This window comes from Hirundo rustica, chromosome W, assembly GCF_015227805.2.
Source record: "Hirundo rustica isolate bHirRus1 chromosome W, bHirRus1.pri.v3, whole genome shotgun sequence".
Lineage (NCBI taxonomy): Eukaryota > Metazoa > Chordata > Aves > Passeriformes > Hirundinidae > Hirundo > Hirundo rustica.
Window position 1 is genome coordinate 23985853 of NC_053487.1, and position 14138 is coordinate 23999990.

Here is a 14138-nt window from a genome sequence, read left to right on the forward strand (position 1 = left end):
TGGTACTAGGATCATAGGCAGCTGCAGTGACTTGGACCATCAAAGACTCCCAAAATATCCCATGACTCACAGTATTACATTCCTCCACTGTGAAACTCCCTGTCCTGAGGGAGGTACTCGGCATTCCCACCTGAACCTGAGCATGTCTAATCTTTGGGTTTGGGGACTTTGGACACCACCACTCGACAGATCCGAAGGAGGACCAAAACTTCAACAGGACTGTGGCCACCACTTGATAGGACTGCGACCATCACTCTGCCCAGCAGGGTGCCAGTTTATACTCTGTGGGTTAAAACCAGTTCTCTCTGTATCACTGTATTTATTGTAAACTGTTTAGTAAATTGTAACTCCGACCGCTAATCTCTCTTGAGGCAGTTGAATGGGGTTCATTTCTCCTGACGGTTTACATTTAAACCAGCACATCTTTTGTCACCCAATGTGAGGCTCGAGAGAGGTCGGAATTACAGTTTTGTTCTAAAGCCTTTGTGTATTGGGGTATATAAACTTTCCTGATCATCATATTTCTCGGTGTATTCACGTGCATGTTGTACTGTGTACATATATCTGCGTAGGGGGAAGTATTTGCCCATCACGATGCTCTCTTTACGATCAGGAGAGGAATCAGAATTGCTTTGCTGATTTACTGCGTTTATGGCATGATAACATCAGAGGCAATAAGTTTCATTTGGAATGTATATTCTGTCTTGTTTGCCTGTCCTAGTCGGGGCTGCTACCTCTGGGGCCTCATTAATAATCGCACTCAGCCTGATGCCTTGGAGTGGCTACCTGGAAAAGGCTAGACAAGGTTAAGAGAATAAAAGTAGGTATTTATTAAAGGCCTTCAGAAGGTAGACCTTGGGCAGTCAGAAGCCTCAGAGGCTACAGCCAAGATGGATGATGGTCAGGAGTTTTTCAGACTGATATAAGTTTGGTCCATTTACATATCAGGGGTTAATCCTCCAATTACAGCTTCAGGTAGTGAAGTCATATGCCCTCAATTTGCGTGTGTGTGTGGGCGGGGGGTCCCCGTTCCCCGTCCCCCCCGCCAATTCACTTTTGTTTATACTTTCCGGGGCCTGAGGCAGTAGGGTGTCCTTGGATCTCAGGCTGAGAGGGATTGTTTTGTGTGACCAAAATGTGAAGACAGTTAGCTAACACTTTCTATGGAGTTTAGCGTTATGCACTAATGCAGTACAGGATTTGAAAAATAGAAGGCATCAAGCCTGTGGGATGAAGAGGAGAGAATGTTTTTTTCCAGCCCTTCAGGCCTGCTACAACAGTTTTTGAGAATGTTGAGTTCCCTCTAGATGTTAAGGACAGCATAATCTTCTTGTTAGTTCTGCTAAGTTTTCTCTATACGGCTTGCACTGTCTACACCATGCTTAGAGTCAGGACAGAGGCTTCTAGGGAATTTGTCTGGAGGCCTGCCCTGGGAGTAGATAATCCTGAATGGCATGGGATGTCAAAGGAGATGGGCCAGTATTTGGAAGACTTCTCCAATGATCTGGAAGTTCACCTCTGAACAACTGCAGGACCCTGTTAGAATAATAAGTTATGTGAAGGGAAAAGGCTCTGACAGCTCCAGAGATGGACAACTCACAGCGACCTGCTGGGCCCTGGCCATTGCTTACCAGACACTGCTTGGTATGGTACAACACTTTCAGGAGGAGGAGAAAAGGAACACATCAACAGGAACCATGTCCACACAAACCACGTCTGAGCCAGAGGGAAAAGGAAACAAATCAACAGGCGCTGTATGCATGCAAACCATTGCTGAACCAGAACGACAGCCTAAGCTGGTAGCAGTCGCCCTTGTTCAGAAAAGAAAATCCACATAGTGAATGACGAGGAAGAGGCAGGACCTTCACATCCAGCAGAAGAGCCAGAGCCAGAAAATATCACTCGATCCCTGTCCCTGGGAAAGCTGCATGAGCTGCGTAGAGAGTTCACATGCGGAGGCAAATGAGTCCCTATTGACCTGGCTGCTCTGAATCTGGGATGCCATGGCTAATGATACAATTCTAGATGGTAGTGAAGCCAGGCAACTGGGATCCCTGTCCCAAAGTGTGGTTATTGACCAGGGGATTGGGAAAAGACAGGAAACTCTCAGCCTCTGGCAACAACTTCTGTCAAGTGTGAGGGAAAGACACCTTTGTGAGGAGGACTTGCATGTGCAGCAAGGACAGTGGAACATGATGGAGCAAGGTATCCGATGCCTGAGGTAATTAGCCCTGCTGGAGATAATTTTTCCACAGGACAAGGGATTCCCAAAAAGTGCAGACGGTGTCCAGTACCCATCACAAATGTGGCTGAAATTCGCTCAGCTCGGGTGGTCAGAAATATATTCCTGTTTCTTAGCGACGCTGCAATGGAGGGAGGGAGAAGATAAGGTGGGCGCATTGGTTAGTCAACTCAGCATTTATGAAGACACTGTCGCCGCCCCGTTACAGGCCCACGTCTTGCCTGTGGAAACGAAACTGGCTGAGCATGTCTGGAGCCTGGAAGAGAAAATTGAAGAGGGCTACCAGAAACTAAGAGAGGAGCTTAAGGAGGGAATCTTCCATATCTCGCCAGGACAGACGAGAGTCTCTGCTATTAGGAGCAGGCATCCCCCAGCTTAGGAGGGAGGGTACGCTCCACGAGGATAGACTCCTGGCAGTATAGGAGTGATGATATTATGTCCAGTCATCTTGAAGGGACCTCCAGGTCATATTTACAGGAAGGGAACAATAAGTACCATGACCAGAACTAGAGGGGCCCTGCCTCTAGCCAGGTAGACGAGAGGGTCTATTGGACTGCATTGATCCGATGGCCTGGCACATCAGACCCAAAAAAGTATAAGGCTTTAGTTGACACTGGCACACAATGTACTTTAATGCCATTGAGAAATGTGGGGGCAGAATCCATCTCTATTTCTGGGGTGACAGGGGGATCACAGCAGCTGTCTGTACTGGAAGCCAAAGTGAACTTGACCAGGAAGAAATGGCACAAACACCCCATCGTGACTGGTCCAGAGGCCCTGTGTATCCTCGGCATAGATTACCTCAGGAGTGGGTATTTCAAAGACCCAAAAGGACATCACAAGGAGAGGCAAGAAAAAAGCTGCAGTAACTGATTCACAGCTGGCAGGGGCTGCTCTGATGCAAGTTTGGAACCTCCCCAGGTGGCCTGGGCTGGCACTGAGATGAGAGAGAAAAAGGGGGTGCTTCCCCTTTCAAAAAGGTTCCTGCAAACTCACGCAGGTGGCAGCTGGTCTCAGTGCTAGTAGTGGTCGAGGTGCGGGCGGCAGACAGCTGGCGGCTGGAATCTTCTCAGCAGCAACGGGCACAGGTGGGGAAGGTAGGCAGAACTCAATCGTAGTGCTGAGTTGCAGCGCAGCAAAGCCCCCCACGGGTCAGAGTGCACAACCTCCCACGGCACCACGCGACAGTTCGACAGTTCGCAGATCCGATTAGTGGAAGAGCCCCCCCCCCCTCCTCCCAGCTAAAACTCCCCAACCTCCTGTTCCTCTCCCCTCCCCAAAACAATTGTGTTGGTATCCCAGGGGTATTAGCTATTCCTTTTGTGTCTATTGTATTGCTGGCTATTCATCTAGGAGTTACCCCTTTCCCCTCCCAGCACCTCCACAATGATAATGGGAAGAAATTCACTGAGAAGCCTAAGCCCATAACACCAATGCATTTTTCTCCATTCCTTTGTCAGCAGAGTGCAGGCCACAGTTTGCTTCCACCTGGAGGGGTTTGCAGTACACCTGGAACCCACTGCCCCAGGGGCAGAAACACAGTCCCACCATTTGCCATGGACTGATCCAGGCTGCACTGGTAAAGGGCGAGGCTCTGGAACATCTACAGTATATAGATGACATCATTGTATGGGGGAGCACAGCAGGGGAAGTCTTTGAGAAAGGAGAAAAGATAATGCAGATTCTCCTGAAAGCTGCTTTTTCCATTAAATCAAGTAAGGTTAAGGGACCTGCTCAGGAAATTCAGTTTCTAGGAGTCAAGTGGCAAGATGGATGTCACCAGATTCCAATGGAAGTGATTAACAAAATACCAGTTGTGTCCCCACCGACCAGCAAAAAGGAAACACAGGCTTTCCTAGGTGCTGTGGGCTTTTGGAGGATGCATATCCCTGAGTACAGTCAGAATGGAAGCCCTCTCTACCTCATGACGTGGAAGAAAAATGATTTCCAGTGGGGCCCTGAACAACAATAAGCCTTTGAACAGATCAAACAGGAGACCGTCCATGCAGTAGCCCTTGGGCCAGTCAGGACAGGACAGGATGTGAAGAACGTGCCCCACAGTGCAGCCAGCCAGGGAGAATGGTCCTTCCTGGAGCCTCTGTCAGAAAGTACCCAGGGAGACCCAAGGACAGCCGCTGGGGTTCTGGAGTCAGGGATACAAAGGATCTGAGGGCCAGCTATACCCCAACTGAGAAAGAGATTGTGGCAGCTTATGAAGGGGTTTGAGCCACTTTAGAAGCGATTGGCACCAAAGCACAGCTGCTTCTAGCACCCCAACTACCCATGCTAGGCTGGATGTTCAAAGGAGAGGTTCCTTCTACACATCATGCCACCAATGCTACGTAGAGTAAGTGGATCACTCTGATCACACAGTGAGCCCAGACAGGAGATCCTAATCACCCTGGGATTTTGGAAATCATCACAAACTGGCCTGAAGGTGAGAGGTTTGGACTATCTTCTGAAGAAGAAGAGGAGCAGGTGACACGTGCTGAGGAGCTTTCCAAAACCCAACCTCACTGGGCAGGAGACCCCAACCACCCACCCCTTCCCAGTGGGGGCATCTCCTGGCTGTGTGCAGCAGGTGCTTGCAGAAGCCTGGCTGCCACTGCATTACAACTGCCCAGCCCTGCTGTTTGTCTGCTGCGGCTTCAGGGTTTTTGCTACCTTTTAACCCAACACCCCATGTCTGCCTTACCCCCTCATGGTTCCTGCTACGCCTGTGGAGTTTCTGCTATACTTTGTTTTCCACCCCAGGGTCTGCTCGCCTCTGCCATTCCAGCTTGCTGCTCCGAGGCTCCTGCTACAGTCCAATTCACCATCCGGAGAGGCATTGAGACCAGCTGCCCCTGTGAGTTTGTAAAGGGAGCCCCTTTTTTATCTCTTCTGCCAGATTGCCCACCATTACCCATGTGCAGTGTGGTGGCTGAGCTCGCGCCACAGCACTCCCTGCAGCCGTGGGGTAGTCATTGCACCTGCCCTGCCCAGCCAGGAGCCAACAGTGCCCCTGTTGGCTATGACCATAGCTGCACAGAAGGGGAAAGTGCTAGACAGCTGAGAGAAAGCTGTTGTTGGGTTTCTGTTTTTGTTTGTTGTTGCTGCTGTTGTTGGTTTTTTGCCTTGTCTTATATATATATATTCTAGTAAAGAACTGTTATTCCTTTTCCCATATCTTTGCCTGAAAGCCCCATAATTTTAAAGTTATAATAATTTGGAGGGAAGGGGGTCACATTTTCGATTCCAAGGGAGGTTCCTGTCTTCCTTGGCAGACAACTGCCCTTCAAACCAGGACAGATTTTGGTGCCTAATGGTGGGGCCTGAGGGCATTGAGAGGAAAGTGTGAAGTTTTCTCCCAGTCCTTCGCCCATTTCTTTGGGCCTACCCTACCAGCTTTTGAAGGGTTCAAATATTCTCTAGATGCTAATTATATCGTACAATGGCTGGTGCTGCTGATAGACCTATTCTATTTAGCATTCTGAGACAAGGTGAGATTGCCTTGTGTAACTGTGGCTTGTCTCTCTCACGGAGCTCTCCGGCTCCGTTCTCACCCCGACTAGCTCGAGAGACAAACTGCAGTTGGAAGGGGTTTCCTCAGGGTCCCAAAAGCCAGGAGGCGGCCGAGAACCTTTCCCTTAGGAGAGAGAGCAAGACCCCGTCGATGGCAAAGGAAGGTCTGCACTTGATCCGGGGAGAAACCAGGGCTTTATTCAGTCTTTCTTCTGTGGTCCTGCCCCAGCCTGGGTCAGGAGCCCCGTCTCACTGCCCGAACCAAGAGAGCGAGGGGGCCGCATGGTGTGGGACTTATATCTAGGGAAGGGGCTAAAGGCGGGGATAAGCCAATGCCCAATCAGGGATAAGGTGGGAGTGGAACAGGGTTGGATTACATTCCAGAAAGGGGACTGGGGAGATGGGCTGGGGGAAGGGCAGGGACAAACTTTGGGATATTACATTTTCTAGGGGAACAGGGGGGTACAGAAGAAACCATTATAAAAGCCAATATAAAAATGAAATACAATATGAAGCCAAATAACACACAGCAACATGTAACCACTCTAAGATCTACCCTAGAGACTAGGGATGCTGCCCCAGAGCCTGATGCTGCCCCACAGCCTGACACTGCCCAACAGCCCACCTCAGAAATTAACCACCTGGTTGGATGGGGGTATCGGAGGGGATGCGCCAGATGCTGAGGGAATACTCTTCCCCAGCTGGTGGGAAACCCTCCCCCTGCCTCAAAGGGAGAGAGTCTGATGGTGCAGCAGTAGAACCCACAGACATTACAACCGCTCAGGTTCCAGCTGAACCACAAGGGCAGCCACAGCCAGCAGCAGTCACCTCTGTGTAGAGGAGGAAGTATAAGACTAAATCAGTGTGCCCAGTTATTGATGATGAGGTACCAGGACCCTTGCAACCAGCAAGGCAGCCGGAACCTGAAATCATCACTGAGTCCCTGTCGCGTGACATGCTCCGTAATCTGCAAAAAGACATTGTGCGACAGGGGCGTGAGGCTTATTCAGCCTGGTTACTTAGGGTTTGGGACCTTATGGGTCCAGGCGTGCAACCGGATAGTGGTGAGGCAACGAATTTGTGATCCGTGACCCAGGATGCAGGTATTGATCGGGTGTTCGTGAGGGAGCCAGGGCCCTCTCCTCTCTGGAAGCCACGTTTAATGACTGTAAGAGAGAGGTTTGTTCACAGAGACCTAATGCAGGAGCACCATCAGAGAATGCCCTGAAAGACCACTGAGAAAGGGATCCAACACATGAGGGAAGAGTCAGTATTAGAGGTGCTTTTTGGAACGGACGGACAGCACAATAATGACCCTGACAAGGTCAGGTGCACAGGGCAAATGTTGTGGAACCTGACAAATCTAGGGCCATCCCAATACATCACCTTCATTGGAATGATTAGTGCCTAGGACAACCAATAGATAGTGGGTTCTGAAGCAAACAAGCTCAGGAATTATGAGAGTGTGGTCAGTGTCTCAATGCAGGCTCATATCTCTGCTGTGGTTAAGGACCTCAAAGAAGAGATATGGGAGATGAAGGAGGAGGTGAGATAGAACAGTGTGGCACCAGTGCAAGTCACAGGCCCCAACAAAAGAACCCGACATCCCTCAGCTAGGGAGTGGGGGTACACCTCACGAGCTGACCCGTGATTCTTCCTGTGTGACCATGGGGAAGATATGAGAAGGTGGGATGGAAAACCCACTTCTGTCCTGGCAGCATGGGTGTGTCAACTCAAGGAGGAAAACACTAACCAAGGGAGTTCCACTAAAGTGAAGGTAGCCTCAGTCTCCCATTACCAAGCTGTCAGATATAAACAAAGGGAGGATTATATGTCTGATACCCTTGAAGGAACCTCCAGAATGTATGCCCAGGAAGAGAATGATAGCCAGGGCTAAAGGGGCCCTGCCTCTAGCCCGGTAGAGGCACGGGAGGATCGTGTCTATTGGACTGTGTGGATTGGATGGCCTGGCACATCAGAGCCAGAAAAATACGAAGCCTTGGTTGATACTGGTGCGCAGTGTACCCTAATGTCATCGGGACATATGGGGGCAGAACCCGTTTCTATTGTTGAGGTGACAGGGATCGCAGCAGTTGACCCTGTTGGAAGCCGAGGTAAGCTTGACTGAGAAGGAGTGGAAGAAACACCCAATTGTGACTGGCCCAGAGGCCCTGTGTACTCTGGGCATAGATTTCTTCTAGAGCAGCTATTTCAAAGACCCAAAAGGACTCAGGTGGGCTTTTAGGATAGCTGCTGTGGAGGCAGCGGGCATTAGGCAGTTGAACACCTTGCCTGGACTGTCAGAGAATCCTCCTGCAGTTGGACTGCTGAGGGTGGAGGAACAATAAGTACCAACTTCCACCTTGACAGTGCACTGCTGGCAGTACTGGAAAAATCGAGATGCCATGATCCCCATCCACAAGATGATCTGTGAGCTGGAGAGCCATGGGGGGGGGGGGGGGGGGGTCAGCAAGGCCCACTCTTCAACAGCCCCATTTGTCCTGTGCGCAAGTCTGACAGAGAATGGAGATTGACAGTGGACTATCGTAGCTTGAATGAAGTAACTCCATCGCTGAGCCCTGCTGTGCCAGACATGCTGGAGCTCCAGTATGAGCTGGATTCCAAGGCAGCGAAGTGGTATTCCACTATTGACTTTGCAAGTGCATTTTTCTCCATTCCTCTGGCAACAAAGTGCAGGCCTCAGTTTGCCCTCACCTGGAGAGGAGTGCAGTACACCTGGAACCCACTGCCCCAGAGATGGAAACACAGTCCCACCATCTGCCATGGACTGATCCAGACTGCACTGGAAAAGGGTGAGGCTCCAGAACATCTGCAGTACATTGGTGGCATCATTGTGTGGGGGAACACGGCAGCAGAAGTATTTAAGAAAGGAGAAAAAAAATCATCCAGATTCTCCTGGAAGTCGGCTTCACCATCAAAAAGAGTAAAGTCAAGGGACCTGCCCAAGAGATCCAGTTCCTGGGAGTAAAGTGGCAAGATGGACGGTGTGAGGTTCCCACTGAGGTCATCAATAAGATCACAATGATATCTCTACCAACCAGCAAGAAGGAAACTCAAGCCTTCTTAGGTGCCATAGGTTTCCGGAAAATGCACATTCCCTGAGTACAGCCAGATTGTGAGCCTTCTTTACCTGGTAACATGCAAAAAGAATGATTTCCACTGGGGCCCTGAACAGCAGCAAGCCTTCTCCCAGATCTCAAGCAGGAGATTGCTCATGCGATAGCCCTTGGCCCAGTCAGGACAGGACCAGAGGTGAAGAATATGCTCTACTCTGCAGCCGGGAACAATGGTCTGTCCTGGAGCCTTTGGCAGAAGGTGCCTGGTGAGACTCAGCGTCAACCACTGCAATTCTGGAGCCAAAGTTACAGAGGGTCCAAAGCCAACAACACCCCAACAGAGAAGGTAATCTTGTCAGCCTGTGAAGGAGTCCATGCCACCTTGTAGATGATTGGCACAGGAGCACAAGTCCTCCTGGCGCCCTGACTACTGGTGCTAGGGTGGTGTCTTGGTTTGAAAAGACAGGTATCTGCTAAGGAGAGGCGGGGCCTCTCTAGGAATGGGGAATTCCAATCCCTTCCCTCCATGTTATTATGATTTGGAAGATTAAAATAAAAAAAAAAAACAACTTTTCAGTCAGAGCTATGAGGAAAGGAATAACAGTCCTTTACTAGTAAATATAACAGGACAGACAAACAACAACAGCAATTATAATAATAATAAACAGAACCAAGAACCCCGAGGGGCTTTGTCTCACAAGTCCCGGGCAGTCTGATCTCTTGGGACCCCAAGAGCACCAAGCCGAAACGGTGGAAACTCGGGGCTGATGACTGGAAACGGTGGGTTGTCCCAGCAGGCAAAGTGAGCAGTGCTGAAGAAGCTGCGGCAGCTGGACCCGGGCTGACCCAAATCCCACAGGGCAGGCGAAGAGCTCTGAACTCCCGGGCGCTCCAGCAGACGACAGAATTCCCAGGACCGGACTCCTCCGTTAACCGTGGACTCCACGCAGCCAGCCGTCGCCCGACCGTCCTCCCCGGAAAACCGGAAAACCGAGAGCCGAGAGACTACTACCCTCAGCTCTCGGGAGCCTTTTCCTCCCCCACTAAACGAAGTGATCCACTTCTTTTGTACGGGGCAAGCACCCTTTAAGCATCAGTATTTAGTCTCCTAGCAACTTATGGGGGGGAAAAATTCCACAGGAAAACTTAACCCCCAACAGGTGGATGTTCAAAGGAAAGGTTCCCTCTACCCACCATACCACCAACGCCACCGACGCCTCATGGAGAAAATGGATTGCCCTCATCACCTAGCGCACCTGTATTGGAAACCCAGATCTCCCTGGGATCTTGGAAATAATTACAAACTGGCCCTAAGGTGAAAACTTCTGTCTGACTGACAAAGAGGAGCAGGGACAGGTGACCCATACTGAGGAATCTCCACTGTACATCCGACTGCCAACAGAAGAAACATGCTACACTCTTTACACTGATGGTTCCTGTTGCATTGTAGGGATGAACCAAAAATGGAAAGCAGCCGTATGGAGCCCCACATGACAGGTCACAGTAGCTACTGAAGGAGAAGTTGTATCGGCCCAACTTGCTGAACTCAAAGCCATCCAGTTGTCCCTGGACATTGCTGAAAGAGAGAAATGGCCAAAGCTGTACCTCTACATTGATTCATGGATAGTAGCCAATGCTCTCTGGGGGTGGCTGGAAAGGTGGAAAAAGGACAACTGGCAGCCCAGGGGAAGACCAGTCTGGGCTGCTGAAGAATGGCAAGACATTGCCTCTCATGCAGAGAAGCTACCTATGAAAGTCTGTCATGTGGATGCCCATGTGCCCAAGAGTCAGGCTAATGAGGAGCACCAAAACAACAAACAGGTGGATCAGGCTACAAAAACAGAGGAGTCACAGATACATTTGGACTGGCAACACAAGGGAGAGATTTTTCCAAACTCGATGGGCCCATGATGCCTCAGGCCATCATGTTCTGGTCTTCCTCCGGATCCCTTGAGTGCTGGTGTCCCAAGTCCCCAAACCCAAATATATATGCTTAAATTCAGGTGGGGAATGCTCAGTACCTCCCCCAGGGTGGGGCGTTTCACAATGGAATGATGTAATACTGTGAGTCATGGGATATTTTGGGAGTCTTTGATGCTTTTGTATTTTTCATTATATTTGTAATCGTGCAATTCTTTAGTGTGTAACTCTAAACTCCATATAGAGTGTTAGCTACTGCTTTCCTGTTTTGGTCAGATAAAACAGTTCCTCTCTAGGCCTGGGATCCAAGGACACCCTACTGCCTCAGGCCCTGAGAAATGTAACCAAAAGTGAATTGGAGGGGGGAGCAAACTTGGGGTAAATGACTTCATTACCAGAAGCTGTAATTGGAAGATTAACCCTCAGAATGCAAATGGACCAAACTTATAAAAGTATGAAAACCCGTGATCCCTTGTCCATTTTTGGGTATAGCCCCTGGGGGGCTTTGTCTGCCCAAAATGTACCTGAAGGCCCTTCAATATATATATATATATATATAACCGCTTTTTATTCCCTTAATTTTGTCCGGCCTCTGTTTTTAGGTAGTCCCGATAAGGCATCAAGTATAGCTGCCTATTCTTCTAATGCCATTTAGTCCATTATGACCCATTAGCAGAAATTACCCCCCCAGGATGGGTGGGACTGTGCTGATACTTCCTGGAGGGGAGCTAGTACATCTGAGTCATTTGTGAAGAAAAAGCAACCCTTATCCTGCCTCGAAGAGTTTGCCTTTTTCCTTACCTCGTTTAACACCCATCTTGTAGTCTGAGATGACAGTTGTGCCTTGGGCAGCTACTGAAAATGCTCCATCATTAACAGTTCATCAGAACTGACACACAGACAGTACAGTTTGGTTTACACCCACTTAGTTGTAACTGGCACCCTACTCCTCTAACCAGGAATATAAGATGCTAGTGTTTTGGCTACTGCTGTTCAGTGCTGGCAACAGCATTAGAGCTGTCCCTCCAACATTCCACCCCATCATCTGTAGGCTAGGGTTGGGCAAGATCTTTGGAGGAGACACAACCAGGACAGCTGACCCAAACTGGCCAGAGGGATTTTTTGTACTCTATTGTTGTACTAAGTCAGCCAAGACTCCATTATCTTCATGCAGGGGAAAGCCAATTCTTTATTCACATAACTCATTTTATACAGTTTTCACAGACCTCGTGTGCAACACCCATTGATTGGCTGGTAGTTTTCTTACTACTTCATTTATTGGTCAGAAGGGTATTTGTGTGTACATGCTAAGATTCGGGTTGTTTACAATTTTCCTTTATGGGTTCTCATGGAACAGATTTAATTGTTTACACAGATGCACTTACTTTTCAACCCAAGAACAGGTTGTTGTGCTAACGAACCTTTCCTACCAAGTTTGTTTTCGCATGGGAACTTGCAAATTGCTTAACTACACTTAGAAGAGATGACAGGATAGCTATTAATTTATTAGAGCAGGCCTGATTTTATGAGGCCTTTCTTTTATAATTCTTCTACCTGTCACGACACGGTATGACATCAGCTGAGATATAAAAGCTAAGTACAGGAGGAGGAAGGAGAAGAATTTCTTATTTACAACGTTTGCCTTTCGTAGCAACTTCTGTGCTGAAGCCCTGCTTCCCAGGAAGTGGGCAGGCAGTGCTTGCTGATCTAAACTAGACAATAAATTCTTTCTTTTTTCCCTCTCCTTGTTCATGTGCAAACTTTCACTTTTGCTTTAGTAGACTGCCTTATCAAAACCCGCAAGTTGTTTTTCATATTGTTTTCTCTCCATTGTCCAGCTGAGAAGGGGAAGTGATAGAGCAGTCTGGTGGGCACCTGGCGTGAAGCCAAAACCACCCCACCACAGTTCATTTTGTGCCCAATGTGGGCTGAAAAAATGCTGGTTATATATCTTGCATGCCATAGTAATAGTAGTTACTGAGCAGCAAGCTCCTGTGTGGGACATGGAGTTTGTCAGGTATGCTGCTTATCTCCTTGTTTTGTTGCGTTTGGGAACGTGTTAATACAAACAGTGGCTCTGTGCTTTGCTGTGACACAGATGGCTTTGTTGTGCTGGGGGAGCTATTTTCTGGGGACAATGAGGGAATCCCGGGAATCCCTCTCCCTACCTGGGAACGATGTGTATTGTTTTAGAATGCAGGCTGCCACATTCCTTGTTCATCCTTATATGAAGCTGATGAATACTATTAATACTAATAACTAATACTGTTGGCACACTATGGGGTTTGTGGAATCTGGTGTCATCCTGGTGTAAGACAAAGCAAACTGTAGGTGAGGATATACTGAAATGTGCCCTGAAGCGGCTGGTCGCTGGATGGCAGTGTGTGTGGAAGGATTTGGGCAGGTTCCTAGAGTGGTTATCACCTCCCATTGCCTGGGACTTTACAACTGAACAGGCAATGAACCCTGGCAAACTGACACGTCACCTGATAGAAGGGTGCCTTGCATACCTCAGTTAAACCCAGCTGTAGCATCGCACTACTGCGTGTCCCTGAGAGCGACCAGTGCCTCTGGGGCCCGGTGCACTCTGCTAATAAAGACCTGATTATAAAGGGGAGGAGACGGGATCCCGTTTGGAAATCCGAGGGCTGTTTGTTGTCGACGCGTGCATCGTGGGTGCAGCCTCGAATGTAGACCAGGGACCAGAGCCAAAAATGGGCCAAGGATCCAGGGTTATATACCAGATAAAAGGGGTGTTTCTGAGGGTCAAGGTGCAATAGAGATAGGGAAACATGGTGCAGAGGGGTGGCTAGGAACTGGGGGGGACTAATGGGATTACAGTGGTGTGTTACTGCGGCAAAAATAACCCAATGGGGGTCAGGGGAAAGAAGAACATTCTGGCAGGTGTACATATATGGAAACAGGGTGACATAAACTTAACAAACCAATGAAACAACGAAACCTAAGAAATATTAACGTGGCTGCAAAGGCTCCTGGGAGGAAGGTTTTTCTCACCCTAATCCTAAAGGGTATCCCCCTATATGGATCTTTGCAGGCACTTACTAAAGCAAGACAATACAATCAACACAATTAATAATGATAAGTAAAATCCATTTTACAAATGATACTTTAAATTGACAATATTGAACTTAATTACCTAATTTCTATGAAATTAAAGCAAAACTAGAAATCAATTTAACAGAACTTAGAATTGGTAGAATTTCTAAGTTAAGAAAAGGTATTGAAATATATAAATTGGAAAATTAGCAGCATTTAAAACCTTTTGCTGCTAAAAGTAAAATACAATATAGTGTAATTTCCTTGACACTTAATGTGTTTAACAAAGATATACTTAAGCAAACTTAAGATTAATATTATTAAAATAAGCAATAACA